Raw genomic sequence first — 15962 nt, forward strand, 5'->3', positions numbered from 1 at the left:
TAATATTAACATAGTATAGTTATTTATTTATATATAAATATTTTTAATTATGTTTAGATATAGTAGAATAATAATTAAAAATAATTTAATTGAATTATTTTATATTTGTTAATTATGTATAAATATATGTATGTAATTTGGGGAAAAATATTATGACTTCAATATTACAAATATATCATCAATTAAATGAACTTTTTACGGCTGAATATAGAAGAGGTTAAAAAACATTTTAGATGAAATTTCTATTAATTTCAAAAAAAAAAATTATTTTATTTATATAAATATTTAAAAGATTTTTAAAAAAGTAATTTTCTTATTTATTTTTCAACAAATTAACCTGGAGGAATTAGATAAAAAATGGCAGCAACAATAGAATATAAATTTTAATAAAATAAACCGAAGAAAATTTTTACCGAAGAATTTTTTTACCGAAGAAAATTAATTTATTTTGCAAAATTTCGAAGGGGACAAGAGATTTCTCTTATTGTTTACTTATTTCACATTTTTTTAAGTAAATTATTTCCATATCTTACACAGATCATATTTTATTTTTACCAAAATTGTACATACCATAATTGTACTAATTAAGTAATAATTTATCTTTAACACATTTGTACAAAATTGTACCCATATTTTTCATTAACAAATACACCTTGTACATTGTATGTCTTTTAAAGAACATTAAGAATATCTTCTTATAACGTGAATTAATTCAGGTACTTCATATTCAAAAATATTTAATAATTGATAAAGTTTTGATTGCGTTCGATTAATATTACAAGTACATGTTTTTTTTTTTTTTTGAAATTTCCATAATTTTATTAAATTGGCATTAAAGCCGGAAGATTATACAGGATTATGTTTTGAAATCGGTCATTGAAATGATCATTCAAATTCTTGAGATAATTTTGATCGAAATTACGCATTAAAAATTTATAAAATGTAACATTTATCTAATCAAAATCTAACGTCAAGAAAGAAAAATGAATGAAATGTTTTTGGACTTTTTTTTTGAAGAGGAAGAAGAAAAATTCAATAAATCATAGGAATTTATAGAAATTGAATAGCATTTAAATATACTAAATTTTGAAATAGTTTTATTGATGATTTTTTTTATAAAGCTTTCATATATTATACATATATACATAGCTCTCCTATATTAATTAAAAAACTTTTGTGTAATATCATAATTATTTATAAAATAATTTAATTTAAATTATAAAACTCTTAGGCATTAAATTGCAAAATTTTAATTATTTAAAATATTATTTTCTAATTGTGTTTTGTAATAATAGTATAATTGTTTGAAGTTTCACGTATTCATAAGTATACCAAAAAAATTAAAATGGAATTTTATAGTTTTGTATTTTGTACCTGATTAATCCTAGTTTTATCCGATTGAAACTGAATCGGATTTAGCAAATTTTAATTTTAATTTTTTCAAACATTATTTTGGGTAAATTTATTAGTCATTAATTACTATATTACATATGTATATATATATATATAATAGATAACAAAATAACTAAAAGGCTAAAACTAAATTTTTGTAAAATACAAATTTTTTTCCATTTATTTCAATCATTTTAAAATATTTAGGTACAGGTATAATAATTTTTGCTCTGTGTAATGGTATTATTGTAATTAATCATATAAATTAAGTAATTATGTATTTATTATAGTCATTTCATAAAATTCAAATTTTAATTTTGATGCTCAGCAAATAAATAAATTTGTATTCGATGATATAATTATTATAAGTATGTAAGATAAATATAAAGTATTGTATTTGAAGAATTAATTTAATAAACTTTAAAAATTTTTTTAATAGGTATAAATATATGTATATATACGTGGTTCCTAAGGACATTTTTAATTGCATAAAGGTATATTAAATAAGAAGTATTAAAAATTGTTGTTGTTGTTAAAATTTTATTTTAATTATATATTATAAAACTTTCTAATATATTCTTATTGTACTAAAGTATTTTGCAAAAAATAATAATAGATTCAATAATTTGCAATTTGTGATTCTATATAATGGGTAAAAGCTAATATTAATAATAGTAATAATAATTATAATAATTATCTTAAATATTAACCTTAAATATGAGTAATATGAGTATTTGTTGCTAAAATAAGCGATCAAAAATATCCGAATCACTCAAAATGCATAACTAAAATTTTAATTTTGTAGTTAAATAATTATTAAATACTCAATATTTTATATAAATATAATCACAAAATATATAATAATATATTAATAATAATTTTTATTTTTTTTTTCAAACTTACTTTTAAAATTTATGTCAAAATATCAATTTTTGCTAGTATCTGTTTTTGTGCAATATAATAATTTTTGTATGTAATGTTTAAAATGTAATTTGCATTTATTTATACACTTTTAAATTGTTTAATTAAATTATGTTAAAACAACAAGGTGCAAATTATTTAAATTTCTATGAAAAAATCTTCAAACTTCTTTTTTTCAAATTCACTTTATGTTTAATTAAAAATCGATACTAATAATTTCTTTTATTTATTTTTATTCGAAAAAGCAAATTATTATTTAATTTTTTTTTTACTATAACGTAAAATTTCTAATTTCTAAAGTTACTTTTAATTTTAAATATTATTTAATATTTATTTAAATAAAAAACTCATTCTTGTATAATATTAATTATAATAGTAATATTAATCAATATAGTTTTGCTTATTATAATTATAATAATTACAATAACTTATAAGAGAAAATTGTATTTTTAATTTTAATTGTATTTTATCACTTTGTAAGACTTCCAATTCGTTTGTTAGTCTTACTTATACTAGAATTAATTTATTAATTTTACACCTATTAATATATAAATTCGATTTAAAATTTCTTATTTCAAAATGGTAATGATTATCTACTAAATTTTTATTTTATTTTTTATTTTTTTTTATTTTTTTAATGTGTACATATTAACTATGTTTTTTAAAGCCCTTTATCAAATTTCCATTGCTTCGAAAGCTACAAAAAAAAAAAATGAAAGAAAAAAAATGTACAATTACTTTTATCTTAATCGCTCTCTTATTCTATATCTCTAATTTTGTTATAATTATTATGAATATAATAATAATATATGTAGATATACGAGTACGTATATAAAACGCGTTTACTAACAAAATAGAAAAGATTGTTAATTGAGCAAAGTCTATAAAATAAAACGAGGTAGGCTGGCATACTTAAAATATAGTGTTGATTAAGAAGATAAACTGGAAGGATTACAGTAGTTATAAATACATATATAATATACATACTCACATACTTATATGAATTAGTGTACTAACATATCATTATATGCGTATATGAAATTCTAGGAGAATGAACTTTTTGTAATCTTAAGATAAGATTAGAAGTATATGTATAATAAAACTTTCTCTAATATAATATGTGTTATGTACAGAATATAATGTCTTATAGGTGTATATAAAATAAATTCATAAATTTAATTGATTTATGTTGTATGCCTAAAATTTTTTGTGTTGTAAATTATATCTAGTATTGTATGACAATACTGCGGTGTGTATACAAATGTACACCTATGCTTTGTTATCACACAATTAAATTTAGGTCAAAACCTTAAAAATTGATTGAAAAATCTAATGATTCTAAGGTCACATTTGTTTTACTTTATTTTCTTCTTACATAATAATATAATTTTAATTATACTTACATATGACATTATTTTTGAAGGGAAAACTGGAAAAATTAATATTATAACGAGTGTTTTTTTTTTTGCGTTAATATATTTCTCTCAGTTTCTCACTATATATTTACATATTTCACTATATAAAGAGATTGCTGTCCAAATAGCTTTTGCAAATTGTTAATATTCAATATGTATTGACTATGAGTATGTTCAGTAAGCTGTCAATTGAATCTTGAGGTCATTCAATTTACGAGTAATAAAAATTTTGGGGGAATAATAATCTTAATATGAAAAACAGACCCAAAATTAGATCTTTCAATTATTGTATTTTACCTATAATTAAATAGGTTCAATTATTAATAACCATATTTTACAATGTTAGATAGCTATATTTGTTTGATACCTGCGTTTATAACCTACTGAATAAACTTGAATTAGGCAACTCAAATATATAAAATATTGAATATACTTGTGTATATATATAGGAAATAGAACTATTATTACGGCATATTTTTAATATGTGTTTATGTATAACAAAACATATATCTTATGTATAACAATAATATTGTATAATTCTATTCTATATTTTATTTTTGGGAAATCATTAAAATTCTTTTTATTAGTAAAATAAATAATTTTTAAATTAATATACAATTATATAATTTGCTACAATATAATATTAAAAAATGTTAATTATATTAAATTTAATATTAAATTCTAATTATAAATAAAATTTAATTATGAGAAAATTTAAAAAATTCCATGTCTTTAGATTAGTATGTAATTTTTAAATGCGTTTAAATTACATTAATTTTTTTGAACAATATTTTAATTGTTGCTCTTGAAAAACAATTCTTACATTATTTACTTAATTACACTACATATATGAGTAAATAAAGTCAAAAGTTCAATGCTATTGAAAGGTAAGTGCACTTATACTTATTCAAAAACATGTGCTTACCCTGTAACTACGTAATATTTAAGTGTAATACTTTAAGTAATAAAAAAAAAATGTATGCAATGTACGTAAGTACAAATACTAAATATTTTGTAATCAATTATAAACTTCTGTAATTTAAATTGTAAATTTATTATCATTGATAAAATTTATATAGAATTAAAAATAAAAATTTATTTTTATCAACGATATTTTGATAAAATTCTAATTCAGTAGGCGATTGTTGCAAATTTAAAAAAAAAAAAAACTTTATTATTTTTCTAATAATTTGTAATTTATTTGTATTTTATCTTATTTTATTTATTATTAAAAATATTTTATTTTGGATTAAGATATTATGATATTGAAATATTGTTTTAATTAAATTCATATACAATTTGTAAACGTGCCGTGTATTTAAGATTACAAAGAAATATTTTATCTTATTTCATTGTTATAAAATGCAATGAGAAAATTTTGTGAAATAACAAAATTTTTTATAAACTCTTAATAATGGGAAATTTTGCAATATATTTATTATTAATGTTTACATATACATATAATTGTTTTTCAATATGACTAATATATTATAATGATGATTAATTTAGTAAGTAATTTAGTAAAAGATTTAAAGTTTATTAAATTTGCACTTTATGATTATATAGATATTTGACACAAATCATTAATATTCTACTTTTAAGATCTAATTCGAGACGTCTTGTTAATATTCCTCCATATAGAGAGTTTGATTGTTACAATTATTTATAGTGTATTGGATTCCAGGATTTTTAATAAATTACCAGAAGTCATTAGAAATATTGTGTCAGAATTAATTGTTCTTAGAACGATTAAAGTCGGACCACAAAATTTAAACTCTACTGAAATTGAAAATTTATTGAATTTCTTAGTTATTAAAAAAATCACATTTTAGCATTATTATTGAATCATGGTTTTTCTTTCCCACTTTTTAGTTTTTGCTTGAATGAAGTTTAAACTAATTTTTTTCTTTTTTTAAGTTTTATTGATTTTCTTTAATTTCCTTTAATATTCTCACTATATTTCTTTGTATAAGTTTTTTTTTATATTTTTAGTAAATTACAAATCATTCGCCATATGCCTTTTCTTACATAGTATTGAACGATTTAAAACTATTTCTGTCCTATAAATTTCTTTTGTCAAAATTTAGAATTATTAAATACGGGATATTTTACTTGAATTTTTTTTTGTGTTATAACTTATATAACATATAAGAATTGAACTAAATATATACTTACAAAAATTAAAATTAAAATTAATTAATTATTCCGAATCAAAAATATAAAAAACTAAAAAATATAATTGTCTATTCTAAATCAAATTGCCGATAAAATAAAATTGTAGTATAGATTTTCAAAAGTATAATAATGTGAAAGCAATATCGTATATCAAAATTTCATATCGTAAATGATGTTCCAATCACAAATTTCGATAGAAAAACTTACAATGTTTTTTTAAATTTTCAGAAACAATATTATTAATCTTTAATTTACAAATATTAAAGATATTTGAAAAATTTGTTACTTAGCTCGTATTTCTGCACTTCGCCATCGATATTAAAATAAAAATAAAAATTTTTATAATATATGAAAAATTGCAATATAATAAATAATATTAAAATTATTTTAAAAATAAATAATAAACAAATAAAATTCGATGTACCTAATCCATATGTATGCATATAGGCACCGTTATTCTTAGAATATAATTAATTTACTACAATTATTTTACATACATCTATACATTATGTACATAATTAAATTTAATCTTAAAAGCTTTTTTTGACAAATTTATGTAACAATTAAAAAATTTTATTTCAAGTACGAAATATTTGAAATTTCTTTAAGTAGGTACTTAATTGCTTTAGATTGTATTATAATTACCCTGTATACAGTTATACAAAATATATTGTTGTTTCTTTATCAAATTGATAATCGAATTAAAGATTAGATGATTATCGTATAAATGATTTTTGTTGATAATTAAATATCTACTAAGTGCTTTTTCCGTTTGGTATTCCCATTAATGTTAAATTTCTATTGAAATATTTTCTTATTGATGTGAGTTTAATTACTTGTTTATAATAAAAGTTATTATATAAGGATTTTGATTAGAAGTGTGCATAAAAAAAGGACGATTCTTTTTCTGAAAATTTTAATAATTTTTTTTTAAAATGTAATTTTGGAGTTTTATAGGTATATAATATACAAAGATAAATGAAAATGGTCATGCAACAATTAAGTTTATTTTGTTTTTGTTATATAATTTGTGTTATAATTAAGAATATTGTTGGTTAATGAGAAAAGAATTGAAATTATTTACATGAAATTTATCAATTTAAAAATCAGATTAAGAAAAGATTAAATTTTTAAATTGAATTCCATAGATATATTGGAATTAAAAATTTAAGAAATTTTGATATTATTCTAAAAGAAGACCAGTTTTCCGTATGAATTTGAAATTCCAAATTTTGAAAATTTCCCCAAAAAAAATTTTTTTGAATTTCCATGTGCTCATTGTGCATAAATGGTTTGGAGCTTTTTTTTAACTGCTTTCTTATATTTTTTTGCAATAATATATAAAATTTCAGAAATTCAAGTAATTTAATTATTATGTGACCAAATTATTTAAGAATAATAATTTTAGTATAAATATTAAAAATATTGTAAGGTTACATAATTAAATCAAAAATTTTTTAATTATTTTTAAAAATTCTTTTATAATAATGCATTTAATATTAACAATATAGTTCAATGTCATGGTAATTATTTGAAATATGTAATTAGCACATTTCTATTGTAAATATAATAATGGTGTAAAATTTTTAAAATTTTCCATAATATTTTTATTAAAACTCATTAAAATAGATTATTAAATCTGTATACACACTTACATAATTGTTAATAATTAAATTATAGTAATGTACACAATATTGTTTCGATATTATATGCAATTACAAGGAACACCCTTTAATAACATGTTATTTACATTATGTATACATAAATATTTCATGTAATTGATATTTTAATTATATGTAAACTTCTTAAATTATTTTAATCTTTAAAATTCATATATACATACGTATACTATATTCAGATGATCTTACTAGTTCAAGTAAACTTTTCAAGTAAAATTTATTTATTTTTCAAATATACCAAAAGTTATAAATTTTACTATAATCTTTCTTTTAAAAAATTTAAAAATTTATGACAAGTTAAAATATATTTAATAATTGCAATTAAATTGTTTGACGTCACATGCAATAAAAGAATTTATTATGATTTTGTTTGTTTGAAATATTTTGTATGCCATAAAATTGTTTTTGGGGCAATCATTCAAATTTTTTTTGGGGCAATTTTAATTTTTTTGTAAAAGTAAATAGATTATGTGCAATTATAATGGAATATATTAATTATTTATTTTGTATAACAGTATAACAGTATGTTATTTTCTATTAAAGAACATGCTGTTTTTAAATATTTTTGTTATATTTTTGTATATATATCTGCCGAATAATAATTATGAAATCTAAGTTTCAAAAATATAATTTTAGCTAGTTCGGTACTTGTTGATCTTTGATTAAACGAAAATAAATATATTTTAAAATAATAATATTTGTGATTATGTGTATACATTATTCAGAATAATTTAAATTCTCTGAATTTCATTTATTCAGCTTATGTAAGTCTTAATTACGTAGAAACATTAAAATTGCATATATTAAGGAGTAATTAAATAAAATGTGAGGAATAAAAATTACAATTAAAAATTATGTATTTAAAAATTAAATTAAATTTTTTTTTATAAATTTCTTATAATATTAAAGATTGACCAAGATTGACCATTTTTTTTGTATTGAATCTTGCATAGTCATATTATAATATTTCCAAAATCAATAAATCTATCAGATGAAAACATTTTGTTGAAATTTTTCGCATTACTTATTGTTTATGATTGTTAACAATTTCTATAATACATTTATTAATTATTTTATTATTTAATACCATAAATATATAGTAAATTTATTGAGATATACACACGTTTCTTAAATACTGAAAGCCGATAATTATAAACTAATAAAATAGATTTTTGGATTATTTTTCTTCTTCTTTTTTTTTTTAATTATCACAAAATTTTGGGATTTTTTATTTAAAAAATTGCTATACTTTATGTATTATTGCTATACTTATATGCATACTGTTTTCAATTTGTAGTTTAGAAATAAGGGAATAACACATGTTCTATAAAATTAATATAAATTTAAAATTAATTTTTAACACTTAAATAATTTGTTTATTTTGAGGTTATTAAAAATAAATATGTTTTAAAAATATAAATAAATTTGCAAATATTGTATGAAAATTTTATTTTTGATGACAATATGAAAATTATATGATCACGATTCCTGAAAATTTGTGTATATTTTTATTTTACTAATTGATTTATTGGAATAACACTTAATTTACAACATCATTAAGTATATTTTCGTTTTAAGGATATCTATTAAATTGCTATGACAAATGTGTCTACTTGGTTAAGGCAATGATACAAATTTTAAAGTTTGGTGGTTCAATTTAATATATGTATAAATATTTTTAGCAATTTTTTGTGTTTTTTTTTTAAATGAAATCATCAATTTCGATCATTATAAAATTAAAAATTAGCACTAATGAAAAGACACAAGAAATAATATTTGTTACAAAATAGTTACATAAATAAAGTAAAAAACAACTTTGATTTTTAATGTATAATTCAATCACTAGATTCTATTTGTGCTTATTACACTATATTTTAAGTAATTGTGATGAAAATTTTCCAATTTTTTGTATATTTTCGGTAATACATATACATACATATATTTGTAAGTAAGGTTAAAAAAAAAAGGTGTGTAGTGTGTAACACATTTGTAAAATAAATATTAAATAAAGTTATAAAACAATTTATTTTTAATTACTTTCAATGGCATAGATTAAATTGATTGGAGTATGAAAAAAAATTCCAAAAGCACATTGTACATTACATTATAATATTATAATATTTGTATACAAAACGAGCACATTTATTTATACACGTACATACATATAGAGGTACATCATATATTTATGAATATTTAATTAAAAAACAAAAAAAAATTTTGAAAAAAATAATAAAATTTTTTAGTAAAATTATAAAAATTATTGAATTATTGTGACAATTGTATATTCAAATGTCCGTGAATTTTGTTTGACGGAAAAAATCAAAAGCTATTAAATTCTCGTCAAATAGATTTGATATGAACAAAGTTTAATGTGTAAACGCTGAGTTAAAGGTTGATTTGATTGAATCCTAATTAAATATGTACCATAAACAGGGCGAATCTATAAGATATAATGACTCGGTGGCATCGCACAAAAAAATTATTTTAAGGTTATTTGAAGACCAACTCAAAATCTGTCAAATTATGGAAAAATAAAATAATGATTTGAACAGCTAGAGTAAATTTTTTAGTAATTGGTTACTTTTAGAAAAATTTGACATTTCATTTTTCTTTTTTTTTTTGACTTATTTCCTCATTAACTTTTTGAATAATGTCTGAAATGACACAGTGTTGTTTCAAAAATTAAAGAGCTTCTTTTCAGCTTTTTATTGCAATTATTTTTTTATCGGTTAATAGAAGTTATAGTCATTTAAATCGGTTTAAATATTCATTTTCGGTCCTCACCCCAAGAACAGTTTTTTTCATAAAACACTGTTCCACACTTCTGCCCCCGAGTGATTATACCACGTTACAGTTTCATCTTGTATGTACTGTATAAAGTTGGTAGAAATATGTAAATCTCAATGTAATTAATTTAAATTTTAATTATCTCTGATATCGAAATTCTAATAATACCGTATCAATACACGATATCGCTAAATTATTGTTTAATATTTTTCTTAGACAAATCTTTCAAATTTTGTATTTCAAATTTTGTATTCAATTTTAAGTATATGCATATACAATATTTGTACATATTAAAATCTGTTGCAGATAACAACACATAAAACAATTATGTACCCCAATTAAAGGAAAATTACCATATAGGTAATGTTATTGTAGTTTGTTTGTATAAGAATAAATCAAAATAGTCTGATTAAGAATATTCAAAAAAATTTCGTGTATTCGGTAGCAATATAAAAAAATTACAAAATTTTAAAAAAGCTTCTGAAGATAAAAATTTCTCTTATATATACCTACAAATATATATTGATGTAATGTAGGAAGAGAATCAAATCAATTACTGTTTAAAATAATACAAATTTATTATAAAATAATTGAATAAAATGTGTGTGAATATTGATAATAAAATAATTGACATAAATTTATTTTACCGTAACTTTATTATATAATTTCTATATAAGTTTTTCGATATTAAAATAGCTATATTACATATAGCCATTAATCTATATTCACAATAGTCAACACATACTTTACTAAGCAAATTATTATATTTCTACATATATAAATTCGAAACTTTCGATTTAATTTCTTATTTATTATTTGTTTTATTAATTTTTTTGTACATATATGCATATTATTATCTTTTTTATATTCATACACATATTACAATTATTTACACATGTATGTCAATAAATACAATAATAACATGTGCTTCATTATTATACTACATTAAAAGATTATATTGCAAATATTTATTTGCATATTTACCGTAATCGTACAAATAAAATGTTGGTGTATTATTTATTACGTATTGGAAAAAAAAAACAAACAATATTCATAAAAATAAAATATGTAAAATACAAAAAATTTACCGTTATTGACCTTGAATTTAAATTATTATAATATATTGCACAATACATTAATATTATTTTATTTCATTTCCTTTAAATTTAAAAAATTCTTCCAGCAATAAATAGGAAAAAATTTAAAAAAATAACAAAAAATAACATACACTTTAGGAGTATGAAAATTGTGAATGAATAAATAATCAAATTAATTTTTACACCGTAATTTGAATTGCGAAAAATATTTTTATTGAATTTTTTAAAATAAAATTGTGAATTGTAAAAAAAATTTGCATTTATTGTAAATTGCCATAATTTACTTTTTTTTAAGATTTTATTTAAAATTTAATTAATTGTTTTTCACTTTTTTGTGCAGAAGATAATTTCTAGTGAGTAAAAAATTAAAACTTTAAATATTTGAAAATGTCACACTACAAAATTATAGTGTCATTCATAATTGATTGGTTAAAATTAAATATGATTTCAATTTTTGACTCTTTTAGCAAAAAACTCTTGTATGAAATTGAATTAGCATAAGTCTTTTATACTATATTTCCTGTAATTCCAAAAAAAAAACATGTACAAATTCGTGGAAGACAAAAATCTAGCTTCTAGCACATTTTATTTATAGCACATAAAAAAAGATAAGGCTATTAATCAATTTTAGAAAAAAAAACTAGTAGATATGAACAGAAAAAAAAGACAAAAGAAAATAACTCTAAATATTTATGTGTTTAATAAATCATAAAAAAAAAAAACAAATCGCGTTAAAATTTTTACACATAAATTTGCAAAATTATAAATAGGAAACATTTTTACGGATATGTTTGCATAATTTATGTGTCACAAGTGCCATTCAAATTTTAATTCAAAATTTCGAATTCTAACTCAATTTCAAAATGTTTTTTTTTTTAACAGATTTTTCTGTTATTTAATTAATATATAATAAATTGCATACCATATAATAAGAATTATATGCCATATTAATTTATAAGATAATTAATTTAAAATATGTAACAAAGCAATTAAATCTGCGAAATTCCAAAATTAATGAAGATTTATGAATAGTGTTTGAAAGTGAATATTTAATTATAATATCAAATATTAAGTTCTAGGTGGGTATTTAACAAAAACAAAATATGATTTACACAAAAACTAGTTTCAGGAAATTAGATTTTAGAAATTTTATGAGGTTGCAAGAATTAGAGATTTTAAAAATTTAATGAGAGCTATTTTGTTAAAAAATTCGGTAAATTTTTGTGAAAAAATTTCGGCAAAAATCGAACAGGTAAAATATTAACAATTACTATTTAATTTTCTACAGTAATTGTTTGGAATTGAAAAATTTGATATTAATTTTCACCGCCATCTATAGACTAGAAATTATGGTAATAATGTGGATTCGAAACTTCAAATTGTTTTTCGTAGGAAATTTTCGTTTTTCTTATTTATGAAATGGTTATTGAATTTTCGAATTGAATTTTTAAATAAACTTTCTATACATTTTTATAAATTTTTGAATTTGACCTAAATCTCTTGATTCGAAAAAAAAATTAAGTAATATTTTGTTTCCTTACCTATATATATATATATATATATATATATATATATATATATATATATATATATATATATATATATACTCATATTTCGTACATATAAAATATTTTGAATTCTGCAGTATACTATTTTTTGCGATGTTAAGCGTAATAATGGCGAATAATAAATATAAATTAACTGTATATTATAATATTTGTTTTTGTTTTTAATAATTTTATTTTATTCATTAACTGCTGAATACAGGTAATTTAAATAAAGGTGGAAGTTGAATGCTCTCTGAAACATGAATTTCAAAGCAGTAATTTTATTTTCTTTATTTTGTTTAATTTGCATGTATGTAAACAATTTAAGTATATTTATATAAAAAAAAATTAATGGTTAATATTATGGTTTTATTGGTGTAAATAATAAGAAGAGCACAATTTTATAACACTTGTAAAATTGCGATTATGTCAAAAATTTGTAATGAATTTTTTGTTTATTATTTGTTTAATAAATTTTTTTTTAATATTTCATTATAGTTTACACGTTTTTATTCATAACGATAATAATGGTATTCATATACTCGTAATAATAATAATGATAATAATAAGGAAATTTTTTTTTTTGAATATACAAAAATTTACCCAACATAATTTTTTTGTATGTTATGGGTATTTGAGACTAATGTTAGTATTTCTTGCGTTATTCTATTATAATTCATCACGTAATAGTGATTAGATATTTTGTTCAGTTGTTTTGTATGAGTTTTTGCACATTTATAATAACTGATATGCAAAAATTTTATTAATTATAATTATTGCAAAAAAACAAACTTTAAAATAATATTGAAAATAATTGTAAAATATTTTAAAAATAAGTAAATTATGTTTAACCATATAATAGAAAATTCGAATTAGTAATTGAATTTAGTAAAAAAAAATTAGGTTATACCCATTGAATAAAAATTAAAATATTATGTTAGTAGTGTAATGGAGCAAATTTTAGCTTCCTTGTGTGCAAGGGTTAAATATTAACCATGGTTAAATTTTGTAAATAATTTTTGTAATTAGATTTTTAAAATTTATTAAATTCATTATTATATTTACTGAGATTGAAACAATTTTACAAGTTAAATTCGAAATTTATTGTTTTCATTAGACTCGAGTATTGAAAGAAATCATACATTTATAGCTTCTCTATATTGTAGATTTAACTTCAGATCAGAGTATAACATTTTAACGTTTAACTAATAAAATTATAAAAAATAAAAATTAATAATACTGCTACATAATTCCTAGCCTAAATTTTAAAATTAAGAAATTTTTAACACTAAAAATAAATTTGTAATCAATTGTTAACTATTAATAAAAAATTTGGAAACAATGAACGCTTCTTAAGTTGAAATTTAATAAAACAAAAATTCGATAAGTTTTTTTTTTTATATTCGTAAGCTTTTGTGAAAAATAGTACTTGTTCGCATTTTTAACAAAAATAATTCAAAAATTTTGTAATATATAAATTTATATTTTATTACATGATTTATTTTCACGCAATTTATAATTTTTATCAGTACTTATATATGTAGGTATATAGGAACAGTAAAAATTTACACTTGTTTAATATTTGCATATTGTGATGCAATAAAGCTTTGATAACACTTTTTAAGAGGAACGAATGCGAAATGTGAAGCACATATGTATTATAACAGTCTAGACATATAAATATCATAAAATTGTAATTTATTATGGCAACATCGTAATTTTCAATACAAATTGTGCAAAAATAAAGTAGCATTTGAATGGCGGATTATTTAATAATTATAATATTAATTTGTGGCATTTCATAATTTAAATTATCTGTATTTCATTCTAGATGGCATTTATATTTTATGTAATTGGCTTTTTAATATCGATATTAGATATGCGGTATGAGATTGGTAAAAATTTTGAACTTACGCTATGTTATACTGAAATACTCACTGAAATTGCAACATACGCGTTTTTATGAAAAAATTATTGGTACTAGTAACAATATAAAAATCGCTTTCTTTATTACAAACATTGTGCGCTTGAAATTTAAAATTGGAATAGTTTCAATTCCCGTACGAAAATTTCAGTATTCTTTCTCTAATTGTTCAATATATTCCGCATATTTATAAGAAGGCATTTACAGTTAAATGGATCAATTATTGTCGTTTCAAAATTAATGTTAATTAATTTGTAATTTTGATTTGTTATAATTTAAGCTAAAGCAAAGTTGAATCGAATCTAAAACAATGAATATAACATATACAATGCATATACATATGTATGTGTATATTTCTTATTTGACAATATTACTGCGTAAATCAAATTGTCATTGTAAATTTTTAAGAAAATATTTTTTTTCGAAATATTTTTAAACTTAAATAATTAATGATAAAATGCAACGTAATTTTGAAAATCCTTGTACATTTTATAAATTCTTTTCGTTTAAAGCTAATTTTTTTTTTGTGTTAGTTCATTTCTATAGGTTATTGCATCAGATTAAAATTTTGCGAATATGCTCACAAATTCACATATGTACGTTTCTCTGCACTTTTGATGGCCAACCTTTGAAGCTAATATAAAATTAAATTTTTTTTTTTCATAAAATATTTCATTTATTTTTTGTAAATACGACAGAAAAAGCTAACAAAATACTTGATATATTATGCATACATACATTTACGCACTTATATTAAAATAAATACGTTTTAAATGACATAATTGGAAAAATATTTAATTAAACTTCACATAATGTTGTGCAAATAAATGAAAAACTTTAAATTGACATATAATTTTTTCTTTCCAAATTAAGTTTCTTTTTGGCATTTCAAGAAGAACAGTATGTTGCAGTAATGTTTAATTAACATAAAAAATAGGTAAAAATAAAAAAAAATTAATTAATTTACAGAGTGATATTATATAAAATTTTTTTACTTGTTCTAAATGATATATGAGATGAATGAT

General features: G+C 19.5%; 1 protein-coding gene across 2 annotated transcripts in view; it reads right to left on the reverse strand.

The window, feature by feature from the left end:
- The window catches only part of LOC129612612 (proton-coupled amino acid transporter-like protein CG1139), a 28215-nt gene that overhangs the window by 6649 nt on the left and 5604 nt on the right, over nt 1–15962 (reverse strand). The window contains exon 1 of one of the 2 annotated variants that reach the window (XM_055526301.1): nt 2296–2507. The exons of the other annotated variant lie outside the window; for it this stretch is intronic. The gene's annotated coding sequence lies outside the window, so the exon portion shown is untranslated. Of the gene's footprint in view, nt 1–2295; nt 2508–15962 lie in introns of those variants that run through there. 2 annotated transcript variants of the gene reach the window in all.

Source organism: Condylostylus longicornis, unplaced genomic scaffold (assembly GCF_029603195.1).
Source record: "Condylostylus longicornis isolate FDR11 unplaced genomic scaffold, ASM2960319v2 ptg000075l, whole genome shotgun sequence".
Taxonomy (NCBI): Eukaryota; Metazoa; Arthropoda; class Insecta; order Diptera; family Dolichopodidae; genus Condylostylus; species Condylostylus longicornis.